The 17,441-nt window shown below is 49.4% G+C and overlaps 1 long non-coding RNA gene across 1 annotated transcript; it reads left to right on the top strand.

Annotated features, from left to right (window-relative positions):
- The first annotated feature begins 8,895 nt into the window (after nucleotides 1–8,895).
- On the top strand, nucleotides 8,896–14,663 carry LOC144180467 (uncharacterized). The gene is made up of 3 exons (XR_013324427.1): nucleotides 8,896–9,098; nucleotides 9,710–9,796; nucleotides 13,967–14,663. It is a non-coding gene; the product is annotated as an uncharacterized LOC144180467 (long non-coding RNA).
- Nucleotides 14,664–17,441: the final 2,778 nt, after the last annotated feature.

Raw genomic sequence — 17,441 nt, 5'->3', positions numbered from 1 at the left:
CGAAACAGCTGAAATTTCGTTCCGCCCATCGCCATCGCCATCTCAAGATGGCGCCAAAGCTTTTAGCAACAATTTTTCGGATCTAGGCGCCTAGGCTTTTTTTCGGCGTTCACACAAATCGTCCAATTATTCCACTTGCGTGCTTGATAACAGCAATGGCAGCAGCGGCAAGGAAGGTGCGCCGCTTCCGCGGCTTACGAGCGGCTCCCACGCATTCACAACGAACGGTTGGCTGAAGCGTATGCCTCTGGAGAAGCTCGCGTGATGGGCATGCGAGGCGTGGGCCACGATCCCATCGAACATAGTTGAACGTTCGTTCAGAAGTATGGCATCGCGAACGCGCTTGACGGCACCAATGACGAGATGTTGTGGTCAGCAGAGAGCGACGAGGAGTGAGATGAGTGAGATTACTTCGGGGAATAAATCGCCCGTTCCTCTCGCATTCGTTTTTCTTGCTCACAAAGTTCCTTGCGCGTTACAAACGGAAGTGCAAGTTTTTTCGGTTTCTTTGCCTGGAAAATCGGGTGCGCGTTAGAATCGGGGGCGCGTTAGAATCGGGTAATTACGGTAATTATTGCTAAGCTTGACAGTATGCTCGCTAGCCTTGGGAAAGACACGGGCGACGCGTCAAAAGCTTCGGCGCGCAGGGCGCAGCTGCTGCGCTTTGAAGCGTCGCCTGACTACGCAACCTGGTACGACTGAACGCCAGTAGATGTAATTAATTCCCGTGACTTTAAATTTAATCTTAAGCGCGACCTGACGGGCAATGTCAGGGGTAAACGAAGTATGACATGTTGCGGTAGATGAGCGCCGCGACGGGGGTGAGCCATATCGCTTTCTTGTGCAACGTTTCCCGTGCTCTTCGAGTAATCATGCAAATAGGTCCGAGTGAAGAATAAGAACGAGTTGACAGCGTTAAAAATGTACCTTATAATCCTTGAATTTAACCAATTGATTTTTTCAGGGAAATAATTATACCAATGCATGAATCTATAGTTCAGTGCATATTGGATGCCCTGAATTTTACCAAAACAGTCCATGTACTGAAGTTCGAGTTATGCATAATATTATACCAAGCTTCAAAGTAGCTCATTTTTACCCTTTTGGTACGTAAACTTTTGGCAATGAAGGCCTGCACGTAAGCTGCTTCTCCAGGCAAGCATATAAATCATAAAAGAAGTAAAAAAAAGAGTGCTTAATTTGTTGCCATGGTCACTGCAGAGGGAAGTTTTGCAGTGCAATACAAGCAACCAGCTAAACTAGTTTGCATTGAAAGCCACCTTCCCCGCTTGGTCCGCAAAGTGGACTGTGTACTCTTCCCACAGAAACTAAAATCGATGTTTTATGGAAAGAAAAAGGCTGCAAAAGGCTCTCTGATTTCAAGGCAAAGTATTCCAGAAGCCCCGTGTTAAAAAAAACATGAAAGGCTACAACCCTAGCGACTTTTCATGAACGAAATCTATTTTTCAACTTCGGAATCCGTTCTCTCAAAACAGTTTTTTTTTGCCACGTACGTCACTTGTTTTAGTGATTTCTTCGTTACCTGTAGGTCTATTTTTTGTTCCGTTTTTTTATTGTGTTATATTCCTTGATGAACAGTTCAGGTTGTGACACTCTTGTTTTTTCACGTTTACTTTTTGTGAATTTTGTTCAAATGGTCACTCACTTTCTAAATGCCTGTTGTACATTCACCTCTAAAAAACTGAAAACTAAAAAAATTGGGTTCTAATTAAAAATCCAAGTCTCTCGAAACCTCGTCCATTCATTTGGGAAGGCAAAGTACGTTTAACAAGTTTTCTATCATGTTTTACAGGCCGCTCAAGCTCAGTACAAGGTGGATAGAAAGAAAATTTTATAAATAAAAGAGTTTTCAGAACATCACTTTGTAATTTTTATGGTGTTATCCCAAACGCATTTCCAGTTATGCTAATTTCCATCAAAATTGACAAAGAAATCAAAAGGTTGATTTGGAAAGCCACACCCCCCTTAATTATTCAATATTCGCTTCGATATTCGAAGCTAGATATTCGTATTTGATTCGTATTCGTAAAATGTGATATTCGCACACCCCTACTTTCGACCATTTTGTCCAACCCTAGTTTATAGGGTCCTTTAACGGGATGGGTATTCGACTACGAGTAAAAATTGCGAAGTGAACCGCACCCTCTTTCATGCGAATGGTGTAGTCGCCGGGCACCATGCCCATGCCACAAAAGAGCTGTGGATATATGTAGAGCTCGTACTGTTTATAATCAGCAGTATCAACACATTTGATCACCCCGAGTGCTTCAATGGCTGGGAGCCCTAGCAAGACACACTTCAGTGACTCTACAACGTACACAGTTTGTCGCGCTGGTGTGCTTTTCCAAATGATGCCAGCACAAAAGGAACCCTTAAAATCGAGGCGCTGATCTGCGGCGCTTCTCAACACAGCTTGTGATCTGTCTATACGAGGCGGCCCACCGGGAAAATCTGGCGGAACGACAGTGATTTCGGCTCCCGAATCAGTTTTTGCGTACAGCGGGGGAGTTGCGAACCCCTGTAACCGGAACCAGGAAGGGGCCCAAATTGCGAGCTGATCACATCTGAGGGAAGGGATGAGCCCTTGTAACCCAATTACTATGGGGCCAGGGTGCAGAGTTACGGGGAGTTTCGGAGAACTGGCTCCCCAACCGAGTACTACACCCCCGCTGCACAGACGCACATATGGTTTCCATGGGGCCAGGGAGTGTTGCGAACCCCTGTAACCGGAAGCGGGGAAGAGGCCCACTGTTTGTTCTGGTCGCCGGTTGAGGGAAGTGATGAGCCCTTGTAACCCAATCACCCCGGAGGCAAGAGTGTAGAGCCAAGGGGAGTCCTGCAGAACTCCTCCCGATCCTCCTGGAGGGGGTGAAGTTAGGCTACTAAGGGTCACCCAAACGTTGTGAGGCATGTTGGCCGGCAGTGGGAGGGGTGGTAACCACGAGGAACATATTTCCTTAAGGGATCTGCAAATTTAGCACGGAGTCCCATCCCCATGCCGTGAGAAATGGTGGTGTTGAACTACGTCTCTACCGGGTGCGCCACAGGAGGAGCGGGGTCTGCTTCTCTGCTAGTAGGCAAAGTATCCGCCTTTGCCACGATAACCGTATCGGTGGCTATACCTGCGGATCGCCTGCGGCTCATAGGTGTGGATCGAGTGCTAGTGGATGTGGCGCACCGAGACCAGGCCATAGTGCGTGATCACCCATTGCTTGCCCCCTGGGGATCTGATGAGTGAGCAGAGATGGACCAGCAGTTACGACCTATATTGCTTTACCTGCAGCTCCCCCTTCGGGGATATGCCCCTGTGGTGCCGGAGAAAGACGCTGTTGCCGGTCACACCTGTATCAAAGACGAAAGGGGCTGTCTGACTGTCGAAGGGAGCTGTCGAACGGCCAGCTGGTTTGACGCATCGGAGTCCGCGAAGCTGCTGCGACCTTTGATTCTGCAACAAAGACGCTAGCGCGGGGCCTAACGTGAGGGGGAAAGCCGGTGCCTACGCCGAGTGGTGACCACCCGAAGGGGGCACGGAAACCTCCGCAGGGGCCCAAAACAAGGCTTAACCAACAGAGCAAGGGGAAACCTAACGCATGCAGCGAACGCGGCGCGGAGGGTCACCTGCGCCCGAACTGCCCGCGTGTCCGGGAGCGAGACAGCCGCGACAAACGCACCAGCGCGCATAGAGAGGCTAATCGCACGGGTCGCCACCGAGCAACCTACAGGTGTGGGGGATCGCTTAACGAACGTAACCATGCACTGTGGGAACCAAGAGCTAAGCGCAATAGTGGACAGCGGGGCAGAAATCACTGTCGTGCGGGAGAGCATCGTGCCCGACGCGCTAACGTAGTCTCACGGCACCGTGAGGCTTGCGTCCGCGTTTGGGGAACAAGTCGAAGCTAAGCTAGTAGTCCTCCCGTTTGCACTAAGGGTGGGCCAGGCGATTTTCTCCAGTGTCGTGGAAGTGACTCCAGTACTATGCGCACTCACAGACAAGCTAACATCGCGTACAGACTGTTTTTTATCCGCGGAGGATTGGGGCGTTCTGCAGGAAAACCGAGACCAGGAGCAGGAGGCAACCGGTATGGTCGGGCAACCGACGAAGCGCGATGAGCTTGTAGCCTCACTTGAGCTGAACGAAGAAGACGCTCCCCGAGAAACCCTAAAACAGGCTGAGGAAAACGTGCAAGAAGCGGTGACCGGTGAGGTTGACAGCGACGCGGGTGATAAGGTTCACGAGCGAGAGCCCACTGCGAGTGACGCCCATGCGCTGAGAGCAGAGCAAAAGGGCGACGCAACCCTCGAAAAAGCGTGGCATGATGCAGCCGACAAGAAGGGAGGCATGCTGGTTATTGACGGCTTGCTCTACCATCCCGACAAGGTGCTGGGGGAGCCGATCAAGCAGTTGGTTTTGCCCGTGGAGCGTCGTTGCCAAGTGCTCAGACTGGCTCGCGAATCGCACTGGGGCGGTCAGCTTGGTTGTCGAAAAAACAGCGCTTGAATAAAGTACACCTTCTATTGGCCAGGCATGGAGAAGGACATCCAGGAGTGTTGCAACAGCTGTCATGGTTGTCAGGTGAGGTCAGACCGGCGACTAACAGACCGCATGCCGATTGCTCCGCTAAGCCGACCAAAATATCCGTTCCAAAAAGTGAACATCGACGTGGTAGGGCTGATAGACCCACTTTCAAGGCGCGGATACCGATACGCATTATGGGTCGCAGACTTGTGCACTCATTGGCCGGAGGTGATTTGCCTAAGATCATTGACCGCGAAGGCTACCTGCGACGCGCTGCTGTCCGTGTTGGCTAGGACGGGAGTCCCGAAAGTAGTTAGCTCAGACTGCGGGACAAACTTTACCGCGCAGCTCACCACCGAGTTTCGGGCGCGTCTCGGGTGTTCCCCGTGGTTCTCTACCCCCCATCACCCTGAGAGCAACGGAGCGGTAGACTGTTGGAACCGGGTGGTCAAAAATATGCTTTTCCACGTGATAGGCGAACACGAGGGCGAATGGGATGAGTTTGTTCCATTTTTGCTCTGGGCTTACCGCGAGGTGCCACATGACACAACCGGGGTGTCTCCATTTCGATTGTTGTACGGTAGGTACCCGGTCGGTCCATAAGCTATACTCCAACGCTCGTGGACCGGAGAAATACAGGCAGCATTCCTACTATGTAGAGACGCTGGAGGGAGCACGCATGCTGGTCCACATTAACCGACTGCGACCCTACACCTGCCGAGTGCAGAACATTGCGTCACATTTCACGACCACCAGGACTTCGGAGAACTCGAATACGTGTTCAGAAAAATCGCTGCGGCCGAGGTTGCCCCAGTACTCCCTGAGGAGAAAACCTTGCACCTACGCCCAGGGGATAGGGCCAGCATAAGAGAATCGTTCCAGCAATATGACCCCCTATTTTCCGGAAACTTAGGAATCGCGGAGGTGGGAGAGCACAGGATTAAGCTCATCGAGGGCGCGGAGCTAAAGCGGAGCCATCTGTACCACATGCCGGAGGCATTGAAGGGAGAGGTGACGAAGCAGGTGAACGAACTGCTAGAATTGGGCCTTATATACAGGTGCGAAAGTCCTTCCGCCCACCAACTGGTATGCGTTTCAAAGAAAGATGGCACGGTAAGAATGTGTGTTGACTATCGAAACCTAAACGCGATCACCGAGCCCGATGCTTTTCTTATGGGTTGCCCTCAGGAGTTGGTTTTAAAGGTGGGCAAGGCACATTTCATCCCCTTGATCGACCTACGACGCGGGTATTGGCAGGGACCACTTGCCGGAGGGTTGTTAACTGGCTACCGCATTCGTGTCGCACATGGGACAGTTCGCGTGGCGGGTGATGCCTTTTTGTCTGCTAAATGCAGCCGCCAGCTTTCGGCGAATCATGAACCAGCTGCTCGCACCTCATGAGGGTTATGCTTGCGCGTACCTCGAGGACATTGCCGTTTTCAGCGAGTCACTGCCCGAGCACCTGCGGCAGTTAGACGCCGTGTTTGCGACGCTCGCCTCGCTGGGCCTCTCGGCGAACTTAGAGAAGTGTCAGATCGCGCAGTCTTCCATTCGCTACCTGGGTCACGTGGTGGTTTCCGGGAAGCATGGCAAAGCTGGAGGTGATTTCCGGGAAACCAGGCAAAGCTGGAGGCGATCAAAGGGCTTAAGGTACCCCACACTGAGAAAGAGCTCAAGATCGCGCTGGGCCTGTGCGCATATTACAGGGACTATGTACCCAACTTTGCTGCCATCACGATGCCTCTGACTCAGTTGACGGCTAAAGGCACTCCCTCTCGCATCCCATGGTCTACAGTAGCCGATCATTCCTTACAAATCATAAAACGTGCTCTCTGTGATGCCACCTCCTTGACAACACCCGATATCACCAAACTCGTTTGGCTGTTTACGGACGCGCCCGCCATCGCCGCGGAAGCCCGCTTGGCTCAACTGAACGATGACGGCAAGGAGCTGCCGCTAGCGTTTACCAGCCACCGCTTCACGCCCACGCAATCGAGGTGTTCCACCATTGAACGCGAGGCATTCGCGGTGATTTGGGGTCTGAGGAAGTTCGATAGTTGGCTATTTGGCGCCCAAGTCATTGTCGTGTCCGACCACAACCCACTCAGTTACCTCACCCAGACAGTACCGCAAGGCGCAAAGCTCACGCGTTGGGCCTTGGCACTCCAGCGGGTATAGCATTGTGGTAAAACACTGGAAAGGCGAGGCACACGCCAACGCGGATACCTTGTCTCGCCTTCCGAACGAGTGCTGGAATGAGGCGCAGTAGCGGCTCTGACATACACACTAGCCGGGGGACAGTGTGGGGAGGCCACCAGTGCCGGTATGCGCGCGAAAGAGAGGTGGCGAGACGGCCACTTCTTCAGAAGTGGCCGTCTCGCCAGTGGTAACCAGTGTACCTTTGGTGCTTCTATGTGTTTTTGTTTCCCCTTTTTTCTAGCGGCGCGGTATTGTTGTGTCGGTGTGTAGCGTGTCTCACGTTATATTGTGTCATTTTAGGGGCAGACCTCCTCTTGCTCGGGCCCTGTCCCGGCCGTACACGGCACATTGTACACGGCACTTTGATGATGATTGTGGCAGGATCCCCCTAGGGATTGGCCAACCAAAGATTGGCCGAAGAGGTCATAACGTTCAACGCGTTCGTTGCTACCCAACAAGGAGGAGAGGAAGAAGAAGAGGTTGTCGTTCGTCGCCTGCGAGCTCAAGACTCTTGCTCGGGCCCTGTCCCGTCCCTCGTTGCTGCCATACACGGCGGTATTATGGTGATTGTGGCAGGATCCCCCTAGGGATTGTCCAACCAAAGATTGGTCGAAGAGGTCAAAACGTTCAGCGCGTTCGTTGCTACCCAACAAGGAGGAGAGAAAGAAGAAGAGGTTGTCGTTCGTCGCCTGCGAGCTGAAGACACGTACCGGGGGTACGCGACACAAGACGCTCTGCAGAAGGCGACGTCCAAGGTGGCTAAAATGACACACACCTAATTCGCCAACTTATCCATGGAGATTCTCATCCTCCCAAATAAGTCATACATAATCACCACAAACATCGACGTCGTCGACGGGCTTGTCAACGGAGCGGTGGAAAGCTTGACGTGTCGACTCTTTATATGATGTTTGGGCGAATGTTTCACGGTTTTACCGATAAGCATTTTAGCTTCGCCCATCTCATCATCATTCAATTCGTGGAGAAGGCGGGATTTTTTTTAGCTTTTCCTTCGTGTGGACACGTAGAGTTCTAAGCTCTAAATTGCACGTAAAGCCATAGATACATGCACACTAAACTTTTTTACACCCTTTTGGCCAAAAAGGGCGTAAAATAATTGAAAAAAGGGTGTTGGGAGGCCCTTACGCCCTTTTTCTTGAATCTCAACACCCTTTTTTGTAGCTTTCCACCCTTTTTGCGTGAAAAAAAGGGTGTTGACCAACCTCAACGCCCCTTTTTTTTTAAGGGTGTTGAAAGGGTGGGGAAAAGGTGTTCAGATCATCATTGATTGAGGTCATGCATGCAATATAATTTCAAAAAGACATCCCATTGCACCATCCTCCCAACCTCGTCAAAAATGTTCAAAAGCAAAAAAAAAAAAAAAAGCTGCCAAATTCAATAAAAAGCAGCGGCAGCACCGACGTTGAAACAGGAAAAGATATCAGCCCTTGCTTATTACGACATCGACAGAATAACACTCCCCCTCCCACTTTTTGTTTCCTACAGCCTTGCACGGAGCACAGCACAGCCTTGAACTGTGACATCTGTACCATCATTCCGTCGTTCCCTGTTCCTCTCCTGCCCCACCAGCACAATCATAGCCCTCTCTGACAACAGTCATTCTCGTCACTCAGTGGAGTTATAACGTAGTAGCAATCACAATTTTATTCCATTCTTATTGTTAGCGACCGTAAATATTGTGTACAAATGCAATAAACAGACCACCTAGTTTCTCCTGCAGAAACAACGTTGGAGAACAAGGCAGATATCAAAAGAAAACAAAAGTTGGGGAGGTAGGGGCATGAAATCGGGCGCTAAATAAACAGACGCCAAATACTAATACGATTACTTACACTAGAACACTGCCAAATTTCATTGCGCAGTGTTATCTTACTATCTGCTGCTTTTTTTAACGTTCAAATCGAGCGCCATAAGCTTCAGTCCGCGTTTTGTGTTTGTAAACTTTAAATATCTAAGCTTCTTTATTATAATACACACAGTAAATAATAAACCTAAAGATTATGTTATATTCAGTAAAAGAGGTAATTATTTATTGTTGTCGTTTTAATTTGTTTACGCAACTCCCTCCCTGCCAACGGCCGATATCTTGAGTACGGCGCGCGGCGGCGTGGCCGGATTCCGGAACAGATACCCCGTGACCCGTCTTTCATCGGATTGTTTACGTGTTTGCTGTGGTGTGCGGTTAAACAAGCGCAGTTATTATGATTAATTGGGCACCTCGTCGTCTTCGGTTGTGTCTGTCGTGTTCGACTTCGCGATGAAGTATTTGAGAACAACTTTGCCACCTGAAGACGGCGCTTGCCTCTGAACGTCGCTCGCTCTTCTGCGTCGGCTCCTCTCGGTAAGCTGTCTCGTCACATTTGCCGCCTTTCTTGTCACTGGATGTCGTTTGTAGCTGTCATCGCTCGCCGCTTTAAGTATTCGTTAACAGGAGCACGCGTGTGTGAATTGTTTAACTGAACTGGCGAGGTTGAACCTACAGGGCTCGTCTCTAGAAAGGCGATGTGCGAAAGATTGTGGTGCTTGCATTGAGCGCTAAACGCACTGGCGCTCAGTAACGCCGTGGCGCTCAGTAACTCAGTAACGTTTCCCATTCCGCAGCACTGTATTGAACAGCTTCAGAGTTCACCACTGCGAACCACGTCTTACGCGTAGTTTATCAGAACACGGGCGGCTACTCCTCTAAACTGTGCTGCGCAGCGTTTTCGGCTTCGTTGATCACCGCAGTCGTTTGTGCCGTGTTGGGAATTGCGAGGGAGAATCGTTTGCGAGCGAATGTGCGCGCCTCGCAAGCTTCGTTGCGTTTGCGGCGAGCCACCTCACCATGTGTATGGTGCGGCGGTACGCGGGCAGTGATTTTGGCTGAATGTTGTGTTGCCCGAGACGTAACATTCGTGCACCTAATCATTTCCATTCTTGCATGTGTGGTAATCATGTGTCATCCCGTTTTAGACCTCTGGACGGTCTGAGCGCATCACGTCCCTCCATTCAACCGGACAAGAGCCACAAGCATTGTCAACAGTGTTTGGCTGCCAGAACGTAAGTTTTCAAACACAGTTTTGGTAGCACAGTGGGCTATCATACTTGAATAAGGTTCGGTCACTTTACAAGTTCTCTCCCCCGTAACAATTATTGGTGTTTCATGCATAACCTAACATGTAGGCGCTCAATGGCAACCTTTAGTGTTAATTTCGGAAAACTCAAAAGTTTCACCCTAAATCATAATGTGGGCGTAGCAGTTAATCACCATGTATACGAACTTCCTGGTGTTAGTCATGTTTACGGTGAAGCCATATTTTTTAGGTGGTGACACAAAAATGTTATTACCTTTGTAGTTTAGTCTTCGATAAAGCCTTACCAGCTCTGTTTTCAGCTATTTTTTGGATGTTTATCATGTGAATTGACAGTCCTTGCAGTCCACTTTTTCAAATAGTTATGTAACTGCCTGTACCATTTAAACAGGCCTGATTGGGGTTCTGAAGGCTGCGATTTACGCACGCTAGTGCTGTACCGCCAATAAAGAAACATCCTTCCACAAAGAAAAAGATTTGAAAATGTAAAGTATCAGCAGCATTATTCTTAACTGGAACATGCTAATTCCGAGGCCTGGGGCTTTTCCTGAAAGCACTGTGGATGTTATGAGAGAGGAAAAACCACTCAAACACATCTGCCAAGGCCGTTGCTGCTCCAAGATGCGTGCAAGCATTGAGTCTTCTGAGCAATACATTACACCCTTTTTTTTAAACAACCAACGTGCATGCTGAACGTACTCCTGATTGGGCGTTTGCCAGGCGCGTAGCAAGGAATTTTTTTTCGGGGGGGGGGGGGGGGGGTGGCTGTGGTCGACTAAAAGATGGGACGGGGAAATATGTAGGCAAGGCATCTTGCGCGTTGTTTTGGAAACGAAGCTTGAAATAACTGACTTTAACATGCGATTTGTGTATGCTCAACGCTAACTGTAAAGCCCACCTTAAAGGAGCCATGAAGAGAAAATGCAAGTTGGTTTTATTCGAAAGATTTCGTGTTTTATAGTGCCCCCAGCGCTTGTCCGGATACAAATGGTGCTTTATTCACTGAGAAATTAAACAATTTAGGTTAAAATTTTGATTTTCCCGCTCAATCGTGCGTTTTCGTGGTCCCAAATGACATCACAGGAACCGACCGCTCTGCAGCCTAGAGTACCTTCATTCACGCATCCGCCGTACAGGGCAGAGACACGTATACACTGGCGGCGCCATTTTCGGTTGCTCGCTCGCCCCCGAAGCAAGTCATTGTGTCAAAACCGCGCTAAAATTATCGCCGCAACGCGGTTTACTGAAGAAGTTTGAATCATATTGTCTGTTTCGCGTTGCTAGGTCTCGTGGGAAACGAAAAGAATAACGCGTTGAGCCCGTTGGCCCAATTGCGGCGGCACGGGACCGTTCAAAGGTTGTCTCCACCCTGTACAGTGGTGTTGGTTTGTTCCCGCGTTTTTTTACGTTCTGTAACCTAGATGGCGCCACCATACCGTGGCAAGCGTTTGGTTTGTTTTTGCCCGCATTTAAATCTGGCTTGTTTTTGTTCTGGGAGAAAATATTCGTTCCCTGAAACAGTGCTCGCTCGACAAATGGGGTCACGTAAGACACCGTTGCTTGCGTCAATCGGCCAGTGTCGTCTGAGACAACCCCAAGCCCCGCAGTGCTGTGCAGCTAAACCAAGCATGCTGTGCGCAGTACGAACAGCAGAACGCATCAGTACTTCTATGTTTACATGTGCTTTCGTAACTTCCACTGTTTGTCCTATCATTCTTATTGCTTTGTAAAGAATGTGCCCTAAATTTAAGCGCAAATCGCTCATTCGTCTAGTTTGTAAGCTCTACCTAATTGGCGTCTGCTTCTGCCAGCCTCCGCCAATCGCAGAGCTTAGCTCATGTGACATCATAGGTTCTGTTGCGGGAAATGAGCTGGTGGGTCGCATGACCATTCCCGTTTTTCCTAATTATGTAGCTTATTTGAGCGAAGTTTACGTTAAAAGTGGTGTCAGTATGATTCTAACGAGACAATCTTTTGAATGAACCAAACTTGTGTTTTCTCTTCATGGCTCCTTTAAGGAGCTTAGATGGTGATTATAATTATAATCACCTAAATTCCCGTTCGCTGGTCTATGGGCAGACCACGGGCGAATCATTCGTCCGCAGAGCAGGTGGTTAGGCGGACCCACGCTCGTGAGCGTGATCATGAGTGCGCTCGTGAGTGGCGCGCGGTCCCCGAAGTTCGTCGGGAGGAAGTGGAGGCCAACACTGAATGTTTGCTATCAAGATTCTCGTGTTTTAGATTTTCCTTTAGAAAAGGGACTATTAAGTTTTCTTGTCAGCGATGAAGTACAGTCGAGCACGATTTGAAAGTTATCGCGCCAGCATCGAGCGGCCAAGCGTGCCACCAGCCCACGGTTTCGTTTCGGAACCATGAAAATCGGGATTTCGCACTCTTTGCTCCCTTGTTGGCTGTTCCATGATACAACAATGGCCCGCACGACTGACTTGCCACCCTTTGGGTTTCAAGCTGTACATTCGTTGTTATCAAGCACAGACTTGGACTTGGTTGCCCTTTATTACGCCGACGATAACGAAACTTGCATGGAATATTTGCTAAAGCTGGTGTTCTTTCTGCTTCGTTTGAAAGAGTAGCTTTCCCGCGACAACCATCGAATCGCAGTGGACTGTACATGTGGCGCATTCGTATATTATGGCGGTGAAGCTAGCAAACGTGCGTCTTCGTCCTTAAGTAATCGCCTTTTGTTATTTTTTGTGCTAGTAACGTGAGTAGTAAACTTGCGCTAAGCAGAACACCTTATTGCACTGCTGTTGAATGTTGAGCTTGTTGCACGTTTCTTAAATTTAATTATATTTCTATCTGTTAAATCGAAACAGACATGGCTTCAGTAAAATTCTGGTTAAGCAAATACAGAATGCTGATTCTAACCAAGAGGGAGGTCAAGGAAACAGTGGAATAGTGCCAAAAAAACAAAGCTCCGCAATAAGGAGAATTGTGTAGTTTTGTTGATGTGGAGGAAATACAACATGGGCAGAGCAATGCTTTTTATGCAGCAGAAATTATGGATCTGCAATAGTCAATGAAATGCGATGTCGGTAGAAAAATAAACATATCAAGGATTGATAGTTGACTGAACAAAATACAGCGACATGCTCTGTCATGTGATTATACTTTGTACCAGTGTAAAGACAAGGAATGACACGCTCCCGACCACATGTAAGCCTAAATGAGGCTTTTCCTGCTGTTCTGCCATTCCCCGGCCGTGCTGTTCCGCCATTGAAACAGTAGGGCTGTTTTGATCGGCTCGCGGCAGGTTCCCGGTGCTTGTCGGTGTATCCGGCGCGAAATGCAGCCGGGCTGTATATATTGACAGGTACAGCATCTGGAGCGGGCGCAGGGATCAGACGTTGACATAGCCCTTGTTTTCATCTTTATGTGAGCAAGAATGTCCTTAAAACTGCAGGTGACTTCAGGCGGTTTTTCAGGCTGCCTAAACCGCACCCCAGCCTTGGCATAAAACATTATGAAGGGGGGGGGGGGGAGCACCTGGACCCCCCCCGGCTACGCCCTTGGCGTGTGCTTATTCTTTCTTGCATCCACCACATTCAAGTCGTCACGTTGAATTGGGAATGCTGGAATCCAGCATATGCTGGCAAGATACGAGAGCTTGAACACAACCCACTTGCCCGCAATGAGTTTTCAAAGATCTCCACCACCTGAAGGTACTGAAGTGAGATGTAAGCATTGCCTGAAAACCATTCCAGATAAGGGTACGAAATCATAGTTATGGGCCTTTCTCGCCCATTTACGTGTTTTGAACAAAAAAAGTGCCATTTAAAGGTAACACGTCGTTCCCTGCCGATTTCTGATGCCTGATTAAGTTTGTGGGCATAAATTTAGCAGCTTTCTCACATGTCTAACGTGTATGCGGGCTTGTTAGGAGTGAAGTAGGTAAAAATTGAAAGGTTTGATTGTAGTTGTGTATAGATTACCTACATTGTTTTCATTCCTAGAAAAGAAAAATTGAGGTAACCCTGCCAATTGTTCTGCATTGCTGCATTTTATTATGCTTGTATGATTCGTAGAACCTGCAGGAGTTCAGCTGCTTGTTAAAGGAAAAATGAACAACGGTACAAAAAAAAGAGCATCTACTAAATAAAAATCTTCACAATCGCAGGATGCCAACGGTCCACCTACCAACTTGCGTCCTGCATTGTTTCTGCTGGCTGGAGCGGCGCATGGAGCATTTTTCAGCTTCTCGAAGTTTGTGATCAAGCGCTGCCCCAAGTGAAGGATGCCGCAGACGGATCTTCTGTTTTAATGCCACAATTTCATGTGCTGAGCACTTACTCGTAAGGCATTTTAAATATTCATCATCCCAGAGGGTATGTTACCTTCGTCTTGGGTGGAATGTGGCTGCAATCAGGTTATTTGTGACGGAAACAAGTGAACCACGTGGTGAGAGTCAGAGGCCTTGTTGATTGCGCATGCTTCTGAAATAACGTTTTCATTCAGCTGAATACTTTCTAAATATTACAATTTGTGAACAAAATATGATAAAAGTCATGATTAGTTGTACTACAGTGCAGGAAAGAAATGCCAGCACATGTTTTAAGAGCCTCTTATATTTCAGGTCATTGGCTGGTGAGCAGTAAAACAGAACTCAAAATTGTTTAAAGTGAAATCAAATATTTGTTGTCACCAGTGCATGACCCGTAGTAAAAGCTATCTGGTCTCCCAATTTCAAATGAGACAGGAAATGCCAAAAAAATAAGGAAATAAACAAGACAGCTTGCTACAATAAACCAATTCAAAGAATTGCTGAATGTCTATGAAGTGGTGATTCAGGCGGGTTAGTTCGGTGTTGATGAAATACAAGCAGGCACTCGCCTGGTCAAAAACAAATAAAAAAATAAAGACGTTTTGGGGCCCCTACTGGTCCCTTGATCACAATGAAAGGGGGGTGAAAGGTCTCGATTATTTATAGGTTCAGTGGCGCAGAGTGCGCATGTGTATCTCGGGGAGATTACCCCGCGACCAGTTAATCGTGTTTTTAGTTGGTTGAATATGCACTGATTTTAAAAGTAGTCGTGTCGACAGGCGCTTCTCTGATGCGATTATGCTTGCGGAATCCCAATCGATGACGTGGTCAGTAGCCAGGTGATGATCCGCCAAGGCATTTCAGCTTACATTGCCCTTTTTGACATCATTCTGGTGCTATTGAATTCTTCTTTTAAAAATTTCCAGTGAACTATGTAGGATGCATCGCTATCCTTGCATGGAATTTTGTAGGCAACTCCGGGGAATCTTGATTTTTCTAAAGGGTCCTTCATGCGTACCAGCTTCTGCTTAAGCCTGTTCGTTGGCACGTGTGCAGTTTTAACGCCATATGTGCCAAACACCCTTGCAAGAGCTTCACTGATGCCTTGCGTGTAGGGGACGGCAGCGCGTTTTTGCCTGTCTTCTTCAGGAACCCTTTCGGAGGAGGCAACTGAAGCCCGCAATTGTTGCGTCCTCACAAGCTTTGAAGGGTAGCCGTTACTGCGAAGGTCCTTCCTTACCACGGCTAGCTCTTGCTTGCGCAGACCAGGCTCAGAGCAGATTCGTGATGCGCGTGAGAAGAGTGCAGCGGCGACGGAGCGTTTTTGGCCTATAGGATGCGCAGAGTCGAACCCCAGGTATCTACCCGTGTGGGTCGGCTTTCGATACACACTGGTTGTAAATCCTTTGGCCGACCGTCTCACAAGTACGTCGAGGAAGGCGATCTGTCCATTATTTTCCTGTTCCATGGTGAACTGGATGCTTGGAACACAAGAGTTTAGATGCTCAATTAAAGGCATTACGTCTCGGCGGTGGATCACACAAAAACAGTCTACGTAGCAGACAAAGATCTTGGGGCCGTCTTGTACGAGCATAGCGCAGAATATTCTAGAGCCTCTAAGGCAATATTCGCACAGACTGCTGAAATGGAAGCTCCCATCGCTGTTCCAAACCGCTGCTTGTAACATTATACGTTGAAAACAAAACGTGTTCTGCAGGCCAAATTCCAGGCAAAATTACGCGGTCCGGAGTTGCAAGGATCTACTCGAGAACGATGCATCTCTGCCTTCACGTTCGCCAATTGAGACGCAAGACTTGTATTGTCTCCTGGAATTTGGCTTGCAGAACACATATATTTTGTTTTCAACGGACCAGCGGTTTCGAACAGGGATGGGAGCTTCGGCAGCGCCCACCCCGGGGGCGCGGTGGCAGAACACGGGCGAGGAACTCGGGAGCGACCACTACGTTCTCGAAGTGCGCGTTCCACTCCTGAACCCCAAGAGTGCGCAGAGCACCCGCACACATGAGCTCACGGACTGGAATAAGTTCAGGCGATGTCTACCTGAGGAAAGTGCGGAAATCGAAGACATCGAGGCGTGGACGGCAGCAGTCATGCAGGCCACGGCCGAGGCGACCCGAACGATCGAGACTGACGAAAGCGTTAGCCAAATGGACAGCCGACTCGCCCACTTGCTCGAGGCCAAGCGTTCCATACAAGCGCGCTGGAGGAAGCAACGCACCAACAGGCGCCTCCGCAAGAAAGTCGCCATTCTCAACCAAGAGATCCAGGCGCATTGCAAATCGCTCAGCGCTCAACAGTGGCACGAGGTATGCAGCGAAGCCGATGGCCAGATACATAAGGGTAGGACATGGCGACTGCTCCGGCACTTGCTCGATGAGACTAAGACAAAAGGCTACCAACAGAACACCCTCGCTCGCATCCTTCACAAAGCCATCGCAGAGCAGGGCGAGTCCGAGGTGAGCAAACACCTAGAAAACAAATATCTCCCCGATTCCCCTATTGATCAGCACCCCGAATATGGAGGCGCTGCCAACGACGTCCTAGACCGGGACATCGAAGTCTGGGAAGTGCGGGCAGCCCTGCAAACTCTCAACTGCAAATCGGCGGCGGGCCCCGACCGAGTGACGAACAAGGCCCTTAAGAACCTCAATGATCAGGCTATCGTTGCGCTAACGCGCTATTATAACAAGTGCTGGCATGCAGGTCGCCTCCCGAGACAGTGGAAGACGGCCAGAACAGTCCTAATTCCGAAGCCGGGCAAACCGCCAAGTATCGACCATCTCCGGCCGATTTCGCTCACTTCGTGTGTGGGCAAAGTCTTAGAACATGTCCTCCTCAACCGATGGCAGCGCTATCTCGAAGACAACGAACTCTACCCCGACTCACTCATAGGGTTTCGGAGTCACCTGAGCACTCAAGATGCCATGCTCCTCCTTAAGCACGAGGTCATCGACGACATGGTCAACGCCCGGGACAACAAGGCGGTGTTGGGCCTCGACCTCCAAAGTGCCTTCGATAGGGTGCGGCACTCTGCGATTCTGGCGCAAGTCTCTCACTTGAACATGGGGCGGCGGACGTACGCATACATACGGGACTTCCTCACAGGCCGCTACACGCAAATGTGCGCCGGTGAGCTCCAATTACCCGAGAAGCAACTTGGCAGCAGAGGTACCCCCCAGGGATCCGTGGTATCGCCGCTGCTTTTCAACCTGGTTATGATTGGCGTCGCCAACCGCCTCGGGCAGGTGCCGGACGTTCGGCACACCATCTATGCCGACGACATTACACTGTGGGTCACGGGAGGGAGCGA

Source organism: Haemaphysalis longicornis, unplaced genomic scaffold (genome assembly GCF_048455015.1).
Source record: "Haemaphysalis longicornis isolate Haplotype H1 unplaced genomic scaffold, Haemaphysalis longicornis Haplotype H1 scaffold_4, whole genome shotgun sequence".
NCBI classification, from domain to species: domain Eukaryota; kingdom Metazoa; phylum Arthropoda; class Arachnida; order Ixodida; family Ixodidae; genus Haemaphysalis; species Haemaphysalis longicornis.
This window is presented reverse-complemented; position numbering and strand designations above follow the sequence as displayed.